This window comes from Eufriesea mexicana, unplaced genomic scaffold (genome assembly GCF_001483705.2).
Source record: "Eufriesea mexicana isolate 0111107269 unplaced genomic scaffold, ASM148370v2 scaffold2792, whole genome shotgun sequence".
NCBI classification, from domain to species: Eukaryota; Metazoa; Arthropoda; class Insecta; order Hymenoptera; family Apidae; genus Eufriesea; species Eufriesea mexicana.
Window position 1 is genome coordinate 249,187 of NW_016910897.1, and position 9,411 is coordinate 258,597.

The 9,411-nt window shown below is 47.0% G+C and overlaps 4 non-coding genes across 4 annotated transcripts; 2 read left to right on the forward strand and 2 right to left on the reverse strand.

Moving 5' to 3' along the window:
• The first annotated feature begins 379 nt into the window (after positions 1 to 379).
• TRNAL-UAA (transfer RNA leucine (anticodon UAA)) lies at positions 380 to 463 on the forward strand. The gene has a single exon. It is a non-coding gene; the product is annotated as a tRNA-Leu (tRNA).
• A 5,770-nt stretch (positions 464 to 6,233) lies between these two features.
• TRNAA-UGC (transfer RNA alanine (anticodon UGC)) lies at positions 6,234 to 6,305 on the reverse strand. The gene has a single exon. It is a non-coding gene; the product is annotated as a tRNA-Ala (tRNA).
• Positions 6,306 to 6,737: 432 nt separating this feature from the next.
• TRNAQ-CUG (transfer RNA glutamine (anticodon CUG)) lies at positions 6,738 to 6,809 on the forward strand. The gene has a single exon. It is a non-coding gene; the product is annotated as a tRNA-Gln (tRNA).
• A 556-nt stretch (positions 6,810 to 7,365) lies between these two features.
• Positions 7,366 to 7,445, reverse strand: TRNAL-UAG (transfer RNA leucine (anticodon UAG)). The gene has a single exon. It is a non-coding gene; the product is annotated as a tRNA-Leu (tRNA).
• Between the last annotated feature and the right edge of the window lie 1,966 nt (positions 7,446 to 9,411).

Below are 9,411 nucleotides of genomic sequence, written 5' to 3' on the forward strand. Positions count from 1 at the left end.
AAATCGCCCTTCGCCTTTTACAACTTCCGTAATTTTTCTCCGATTCCGCACAAAGGAAAGTTCGTTAACGCTTCACGGCGAATTAGTCTATTCCTGTATAATTTGATAAATTTGCATCGATTAACGGATTCGTAATTGAATTTAAACCTGAATTAAAAAGCCATTAGATTACACCTGTGAATATTACAATAATTTTTTTTTTTAACGTTTTTCTTCTTATTAGGCTAAATGAATCTGTATACCCTCCGTAAATATATTTTTATTCGTATACTCTGCGTGACAAGATTAATTGTAAGGATATAATATTAATTATTTCGTTTAAATATATAATAATCGCCATTTCTATATATATGCGTATAATATCAACGCTTTCATCGAAGCTAGGTTGGCCGAGCGGTCTAAGGCGCCAGATTTAAGCTCTGGTTCCCATTTGGGAGCGTGGGTTCGAACCCCACACTTAGCAAAAAATTTTTATTTTCTTTTTCTTCGCGAAATACGTTCTATCAGCTCGAGTTAAACACGTTCTCGTAAAAATTAACGATTAATTCGACGATTAAATTGAAAAATTGATACATTAAACGGGTAGATAAACACGTTTCATAGATGGCGCTATCCAATTTCATCTCGAGTTTCGCGTAAAACTCTCAAGTTCCACCTTAACGAGAAAATGACGTTTAAATTAGAAGAAAAATGGTTTCGTTAACAAATCATTAATTGACGGGCTAGAAGCGGATTTGCAATTACGGAGTATCTCCGCGCGGAGATAAATGGTCGGAGCTTTCGCCGAAGCCGGATTCGAAGTGACTCGAGTCTCGTAACTGATGGCAACGGTAATTGAGCCGAGTATAAATGACTTGATGAATAGTCATAGACAATTAGGGAGGCTGAGATAAGGCAGCGAACCATGCACGAGCAACTTTAGCCCGTTAATCCCGTTACGGAGAGTCGCGCACGCCAACGTTTTCGTCTCGGCGTATTTACATAACCGTACGGATGGGTTTCGCCGCGAACTTTGCTGCCCGAGAACGCTTCAACCCGTCGTTCCTTTCTCGTTCGTAATTCTCCTACGTTCGCGCGAAAACCGTGCGGAAGCCTTAGAAGCTCGCCGTACACGCTCGTCCCCGTCGAGCGAATCGCGACGGTTCGCCAAGCGATCCATCGACGTTTCCAAGTTTTGCCAACAGTTTCGTGCGAATGGCTGTACCGGGAAGGAAAAAAGAGCCGATTAAATCGGATTACCGAACCGGTGGGCCAGCCCTTTTCCCAGAAGACCAGGACTTGACACCGTAAAAGTGTCAGGAGACCACCCTATTCGGAAAGGGGAGGCCGTGTACCGGTATCGAGAAGAAAGGAAGCGCCTAGAGTCGCCCGTTGAAATGCTTGTCACAACAATTTCGCTAAAAAAGCACAACTCCCGTATGCTCGGGCACAATGAACCCGGGACACTTGTAATTTCATTCCGCCGCATCTGTTGTCATTCTCACGTTACCGCACGAATATCTCGACTTTCTTCGTTGCTTGCACGATCGCTGGTTGGTCGCGTTGAGAAAGAAAAGGAAAAAATCAGACGCGCGTATTTCAAGCAACCCTTGCGCGAACGTTGCACAATGGAGCAGCCTCGAAGGTCCCCCCGTAGCTAAGGGGTGCCGTTCCTGTCGATACTGTGGTCGACGTATAAAGGGTCTGCTATGAAAAAAGGGGGTGAACGGCAGGGGGGAGCGGAGCAGTAGGGTAGGTGTCCGCGAATCGGGGTACTTCGCGTTATTTTTTTCCTCTTGCCCTTCTGACTCGTACCACTCTTCTCTTCTTCCGTCTTCTCTTCTTCTCTTTTCGCGTAACCGCGTTCATCGATCGACCACCACTTTGCATTACGTAATTTGAATTATCATCAGCCGGAGGCGTGTACTCTTATCGATGTCTCGAGCAGCGTCGAGGGGTCGCTGCTCGTTCCCTGCTCGTTCCCTGTTCGTTCCTTGCTCCTTTGCTTCTTCTCTGCTCCTCCTCTCTTCGTCCAATCGCGGTGTCACGATAATTCGATTCCGGCACGTCGAAGCGTGAAAGCGAGAAAGAAAGGAAGAAATTGGAAAACAGGTCCACCCTCCGACGAGTGGAAAAGGGAAATCGTATTTATAATGCTCGCGCATTTCAAGCCTGACGTCCGGTGAAATCGCGTTACCCGGATTCCGAATATTAAATTCATCTCTGTCTTCCCAGGCTATCGCCCCGCGTTATCGTCACCTTGATCGAACCTCAAAAATGCGATTTCATCCCTGCGAGCTCCCACGCTCTGGGATACCCCTTGTACCGAATTCATCGAGATCCTAACCCGACGATCCAACTTCGGTGAACCCGTGGCGGCCGCGAAATTGTTAAAATATTATTTTTTTTATCCGCCGGTGGACCACGTCACTTTCACTTCCACGGCAGAATTTGCCACGACAATGGAAACGCTTGTAAATCGTAAATCGGGTGTCAGCCGCGAAGGGCTGCGCTTGACGCGGACAATTTCGAGATATCAGGAAGATGAGGCAAAAATTAATCAAGCGGAAACCATAAATAACGATTCGCGGCGAGCCGAGCGTGCTCGCTCAGACAATGGATGACAAATCGGGCGGGAAAGCAAAACAAACCGAGGAACTAGATTGAGCCTGCCCGCTGCTTCGATTCGTCGCTGCCTTCCGCCATTGTCATCGATACAGCCCAGGATCAGGCTGGACATAATCCCCGTCGAAGAAAAATGGACTTCTCGTTGGACGTCCGGCGAAGTTGCTTCGAATTTTCCGGGCTTTCGTTGCAACCCTCCGCGCTTCTTCTCCGCGTTGCAACCCTCCTCCCCGAGTCGTCCCTCCGCGGCGCGATAATCTCGAGCGTTGGTCGCATGGTTGCACCGTTCGCGGGTGTGTCTCGGAGGAAGCCGGTGGTGAACCGGCTCGATCTCCGCGTAAGGTTATCAGAAGGTACGTAAACATAAACAAGAGGTGGCGCGAGTGGCGGCGGTCGGAGGGGTAGGTCGTCTTTGTGCAGAAGGGAAGATCGGATCGGGGCCGCGTTAAAAAAGAAGAAAAGAATAGTCGTCTTAAGAGGAGGACGCCATGGCAATCGTAAATGTTTAATATCGTGATTAAAGGCGCTGGCGCCTCTCATTATTATTTCAGTCTGGAGGACATTTCGCCCACAGTCCTCTCTCGCTCCGCGTCACCGCGTTTCTTTTCAATTCTCACTTTCCTTCGTCGGCTTAAAAATCCTCCGTGAAAATTAGCCGCCTAAATATTTAAAGCTCCCCTCCTACCGGTGGCGTTCGTTGCACGACTCGAACACAGCGCCGCGTCGAATCGGGCGCCGGCGGGGGTGGTGGAGTCGGCGTAGAGGAGAAAAAAATAGAAACCGGAGGAAAAAAAAATGGACGAGGAAGGAAAATAGAGGAAGAAAGGGAGAGGGAGAGAGAGGGAGGAGAGGAGCAGGAATACAAAAACAAGCGTCTGCGGGCCGCGTCATTGTCCCGGGCATGGAGACAGGCGTGATCTCTTCCATCTGATGGATTTCTGCTGCAGTCACCTCTAACCACCTCTGCTCGTCACTTCCCGTTGCGCTTCGTGCCATTGGACACCCGACTGACTTTTTGTTTTAAATCCTTTTCCTCTCTTTCACCTGCTTTGCCTCGTCCTCGCCATTCAACCGAGGCTCCAACGGAGCTGCCTCGCACCCTCCCTTTCGTCGTTGCGAACTGAGGAAAACAGCGGGGCCGGAGCATCGAATTAACGCGTAATTTCTTCGAGGAGACTTATCACGCGGAGAGTGCCGGAGACGCGTACGTGACGCGAATTCTCGTTGCCCCGAAGAGAAACGAATTCGCGGAACAACGACCTCGAGGACGACCACCAGCACGCCGTTTCCGTGTCTCCTCGAACAACCCCGAACGAAACGAAACGAAACGAAACGAAACGAAACGAAACGAAATCGAGGGACGAAATCCTGGCGCTGTTCAATTCGACATTTAAATTCAGCCGGAAGCTCGGAGCACGCCTAACTCGGGAAAGAAGCGTCCCCGATTGGAGGATGGCCTTTATGCCGATCCACGAGGCTCGGACACCGGCGGATATTCGTAAATAAAATTTTCGCGAGGGTGACAAAATGGTCACACGCTCCAGTGCTGACCCTATCGGGGTCAAAACTCGATACCTATGCGACGTGATTTTCTCCTCTTTTCTTTCTCCTTTGCTTTTTCCTTTACTTTAACGCTGCCTCGCGTAGTCACGCCGCGACTCGGGGAATAAAACAGATACGAGATTGCCGGACAGAATATTATAACGGTCCACTGACAGGGGATCCGTTTCTTTCCCTTTTTTCGAGGGAATAACGCGAGGAATGCCGGCTGATTTAGGCGAGTCTATTAGATTTCACCGCCTGTCCCGCGTATATTCGCCATCCGGCACGCGGTGCCCTCTAATTTTCCTCTCATTTTTTCCTTCCTTTTCCTCCTTTTCCCGCCATTCCCCGTAACCCTCGTCTCTCGTCTCGGATACTCGTTCAAGGTCCGGCATTTCACAAGACGTTACAAAATACGTCACCGCCGTTTTACCACGACTTCGAGCTCCTTTTTCTTTCATCGAGATGCACCGGTCGTCCGATGTCGCGACCGTGCAAAATAGATTTACGTAACGGAGTGGCGGCAGAATGGACGGCCGATGAATTTGCATGGCGGATAATGGTCCGCTAGAACAATGGGGGAAGGAGAAAAAAAAAAGGAACGACCGCCGCCGGGACAGAGTCGCGGTATCTTTTTTCGCGATCGACCGTGTCTTTCCCTCTTTCCTAGGCGACTGCCGCAACATTTAAACGGTCACGTTTACCTCCGATCAATCAAGGCCTTTATCCCCGCATCGGTGTGTATTTCTTGCATCGTACAACTCATCGGCGGTTCTATTACGTTACGGCCCAGCTATGTTCCTGCCTCTACTGCGTCGTTTCTCCGCGATGATTAATTCTCTCCGGGTCCGCGACGTCGTGTACCCCGCGGCTGGCAGGGACAGAGACGGCGAACGAAGGGGGCGAAGGTGGAAAAAAGAAGCACGCGAGAGGAGAGGAGAGGAGAGAGGGAGAAAAAAACAGCCTGTCACGGTATATTTCGCGCGATTATTCTCTTCGCGTTTTTCGTCGCGGACAGATACGAGATATCCGGCCGAGCGATGAGCACCGGCAATTCAAATGATACCATCTTTCTCCGCGGGGCCGCTTTTCACTCGTTTATACGAAACTTTTGCATATGACGAATCGGCCGCTATTACCATTCAATCTCCTTCGCTCGGCTTCGTTTGCATCCTATCAACTCCTCGATGCTCCTCGCTTTACATACAGCCATGGCCATCGACTCCAATGCGTCCTGCTTCCCTTCTACCCTACCTCTATCTCTCTTCTCTTTCTTTTTCTTTTCTTCTCTATTTTCTTTTTTTTTTTTCTTCCTTTCTTTTCTTTCCTTCCAATAGTCGTGTTTTCGTTTGTCGTGTCAGTGGTTCCGAGATCGGTGCACGCTGAACCGAGCCGATAATCGCACTGCACGTGTTTGCAATCGCCAAGTCAATCACGTGCCATAAGCGCGCAGTTGCTGTACGTTTCGAAGCGCAATGTGCAGCGTGTACACTTCGATTACTGATCGTAATTGTGCTGCACGCGTGTGCGAGATAATACCAGGAGTTGAAAGAGCGAATGTTACGTTCGGTCGACGTTGAATGTTAATACAGCGAATAGAACGAAGAGGGGATAAACGACAGATTTGAACCGAGTTTGAACGAAATTCGACACGTGTATCGCGATTCGTGCGTAATTGGAGAATTAGAGTATTGTAGAAATGAACTTTAAGTTGATCTTGACTCTCTTACCTTACCATTTGTGTTCAGATGACGCGTGGCACAGTCAACAGCAACGTTGGTCACACGTTGAGACACTTTGACCGACCGCGACGAAGAATAACACGTAACTGAAGCAGAAAGTCATCGACGAATATATTTTCATTGACCCCTAGCTAAACCACGTCTCTCGTATTTACGTTTAAGCGAAAGTTTCCTTATCACGAGTCTCGTATTCGTCTCGCGCGATATCGTACGCGAAACGCTTGATGCCGGTGTATCGGTATTTATTACGAGTGTATTTGCGTTATTCGACTAATGATAATTCACTCGTCTGGAGCATGTGTCGTTGTAGATCATTTACAATTTGCAGAAAAAGGGAAAAAAATTTGGAGATGCCGGGGATCGAACCCGGGGCCTTTCACATGCAAAGCGAACGCTCTACCACTGAGCTACATCCCCGTTTTTTAAACGGCTCGTATAACTGGAAGAGGAGGATTCTATAACGATTATTAATTACTTCGAATGATATTTAATGTGTTTAAAATTTAATTACGCGTGAACAGTCGAATTTAATTTATACACCACGACGCGTTTATATCGTTCTAAGAGCAGAATCGACGTTGACGAATCGATTCGATCATTGCCATTAGCGTTGAATGGTACACCGATTACGTTTTAATTAAGATTTCTTAACGAGTTACCTGTTTTATCGTTTAGCTACTTGATTTTTTAGGTAAAGTGTAAGTATATCACAACAGTCTGGTGGATTTATGTACTGCTTTGTAATCGAATCAGTCCTTGAATTTATATCGGTAACATTTTCCGAGTTATGGCAACGATGATTATTTTCAAGGTCAGATTTCACCTGTATAATTAATAAATATTTTCAAAGGTCTCGTGGTGTAATGGTTAGCACTCTGGACTCTGAATCCAGCGATCCGAGTTCAAATCTCGGTGGGACCTTCGTTTTTGGATTTTTATAAACAAAATTTTTGATCATGTTCACGCAAACCGTATTCTCTGTTCTTTGATTATCCGTTCCACTTTATGAATCGTTACACTGCTCTTTTTGTGTCACAAATATCTTCATTTTCTGCGGTATATTTTAGGGTAATGGGAATTTAACTAATCCTCGAATATTTATAACATAAGTAAGCAATATTAAATGGTATATGTATCTCTGTCATATTCTTACATAGATGTTACATATCTTATGTTAACTTGCACTATATGCATCTCGTTCGGTGATACACAGTGATATGTTATTGTTGAAGATTTAGGCGATGAAAGTTTGTATTATTTGCTATAATTTTTATTTGGACGAGAAATATAATCGATTATCGATGATCGATATGTCCCCGCAGAATGGGCAAAACGTTAAATATATACGTTTATATATATATATATATATCAGCATTTCTGTCGCGTTGCATATATCCACGCGATGTCCAATTAGATAAATTTGCGCGTTACACAGCGTGGGTCATAAATGATCGAAAAAAGATGGGAAAAAAATATTTGACAGCGGTGGGATTCGAACCCACGCCCTTACGGACTGGTGCCTAAAACCAGCGCCTTAGACCGCTCGGCCACGCTGCCTTCGGAAAGCTCCCTCTCTATCTCCGTATAAAACGGGCGTGCTACTATATATATTACATAACTCGTTTTAGTTTATCGTCAAACGAACATTTCCCATTACATTCTACTCGAACGACATATACAATCGTATTTACTACCTCTGATCGATAATTTTTCACCTTTCCTTCCCGATAACGCTTTTAATAGAAATTTACGTAATACAGCTCTATCCTTAGTGAAAGTGCGAAATACATTTTTACGAGTAAACAATGGGCTATTTGCACGCGAACCACGATACCTGTCAAAGCATCTTGAGCAACAGCGAAATACTTTTCGGTTTCTCGTCCGTCTGTCAAAAATCCCGAGCTAACCTTCTCGGAGACCGAACCTGCCGCCTAAAGGTCCCATTTCTACGGAACATTTCTATGCTACGGTGCATCACGCGAGATATAACCTATCTCCGTGCGTCAGAAATTACTTCTCTGGAGCTTAGGGACGATTAATTAAGTCAACAAACGGGCAATTAAGGCAGGAAGTCGCCGTCGTGCAGCAATGATTAAACGCTTTCATCGCGGCCAGCCGATGATCGGAGCAGGTTATCATCGTGATAAAGAGGTGGTCTCGCTTTCGGCGGCCATTGCGAATATATGTATATAGCGGTAACCTACAACAGCAAACGCGGATGGTCTATTCTAACATACGGGTTACGCAATACTGCGTGGAATCGTTTTTCGCGTAACGCGGCCTTAACCATTGGCGTCGTTAAAAAAGGGGGAAAAAAGTTGAGGGGGTAGCTTAATTCGCGGGGTACGAAAATTTTTACGATCGATTTCGACGGTCGTTACTCTCGCCGTAGCTTCTTTTCCCTTTTGCTTGTTCTCTCCTTTTTTTTCCAAAGGTACGTTTGCACGTTCAGTTGGCCGAGTGGAAGAAGAAAAAGAAGCGACGAAATCGGCGATGGTACGCGCGGACGTACGTCATTATGGTCGCGAATCTCTTCGTTTTTATTTTCCCTTCCCGGTAGCGGCGCGATAACATCTCAATATAAAAATTCATGCTCATAACGCGACTCCGAGTGGGTCTTCTTATTTTCCTCTTCCTTCCTCTCTCTCTCGCTCCCTTTTCCTCTCCCTCGCTCGTTCCCTCCGCTCTCGTTTCTCTTTTTTTTTTCCTTTTTTTCTTATCACGTCCCCCGGGGGACGACGAGCGTAAAACTGACGCTTTAGAGAGAGAGAAAATGCGGGCCGTGCCGAAACGACTGCAGACAGATCGATAAATTCGCGTGAATATTCGTGTAGCTGATAAGCCGGCGAGATAAGCCGAAATCGGTCTTTGCAAGTGAGGATCCCCTCGTTACGGGGTCGGAGATACGAGCGCGCTGGAAAATAGAAGATAAATCCGACGCTTTCGTATTCTTCCCGACGATGTTTTATAACCTCGAATGTTTCTTCCTCCGATATTTTCATTTTCCTCTTCCTCGCCGCGGTTCCGTTTGTCTATGAAGCCGTTGGATCATCGAAAATCGCTCGGACGAGGTTCCCCGGCGTCTCCCTCGCGATTTTCCTCGCGGACGAAAAAGATCGTGCGCGTATACGATGGATGGTGGTTGGATGGATACGATATTGTTCGTTTTACGTTCACGGTCGGAAGGTTCGCGACAGGAGCGTATACCTGTTTAGCATCGCGTTTAGCAGAATCACGCCGCCACTTTAGCCTAATACTCGTGGCTGTCGCGGTAAATGATGGATCGTTAGTGGCGGTCGTGGGTGCTGCGTAGATGATCCCGATGACTTGCACCGACTGAATTACGTCCCGCATGTTGCATATCATAGAGAAAATCCTTGCGCGTATATCAGCGTGCAGCGAACAAGGGCGCACGAGGGGCGCTCGCGGAGGCGGGTTCATCGGCCATGGGTCCTCGTGAAATAAACTGCTAGAAGCCAATTGGGGATGATAAATCTATTATTTTCGGCGAATCATCGGAAGA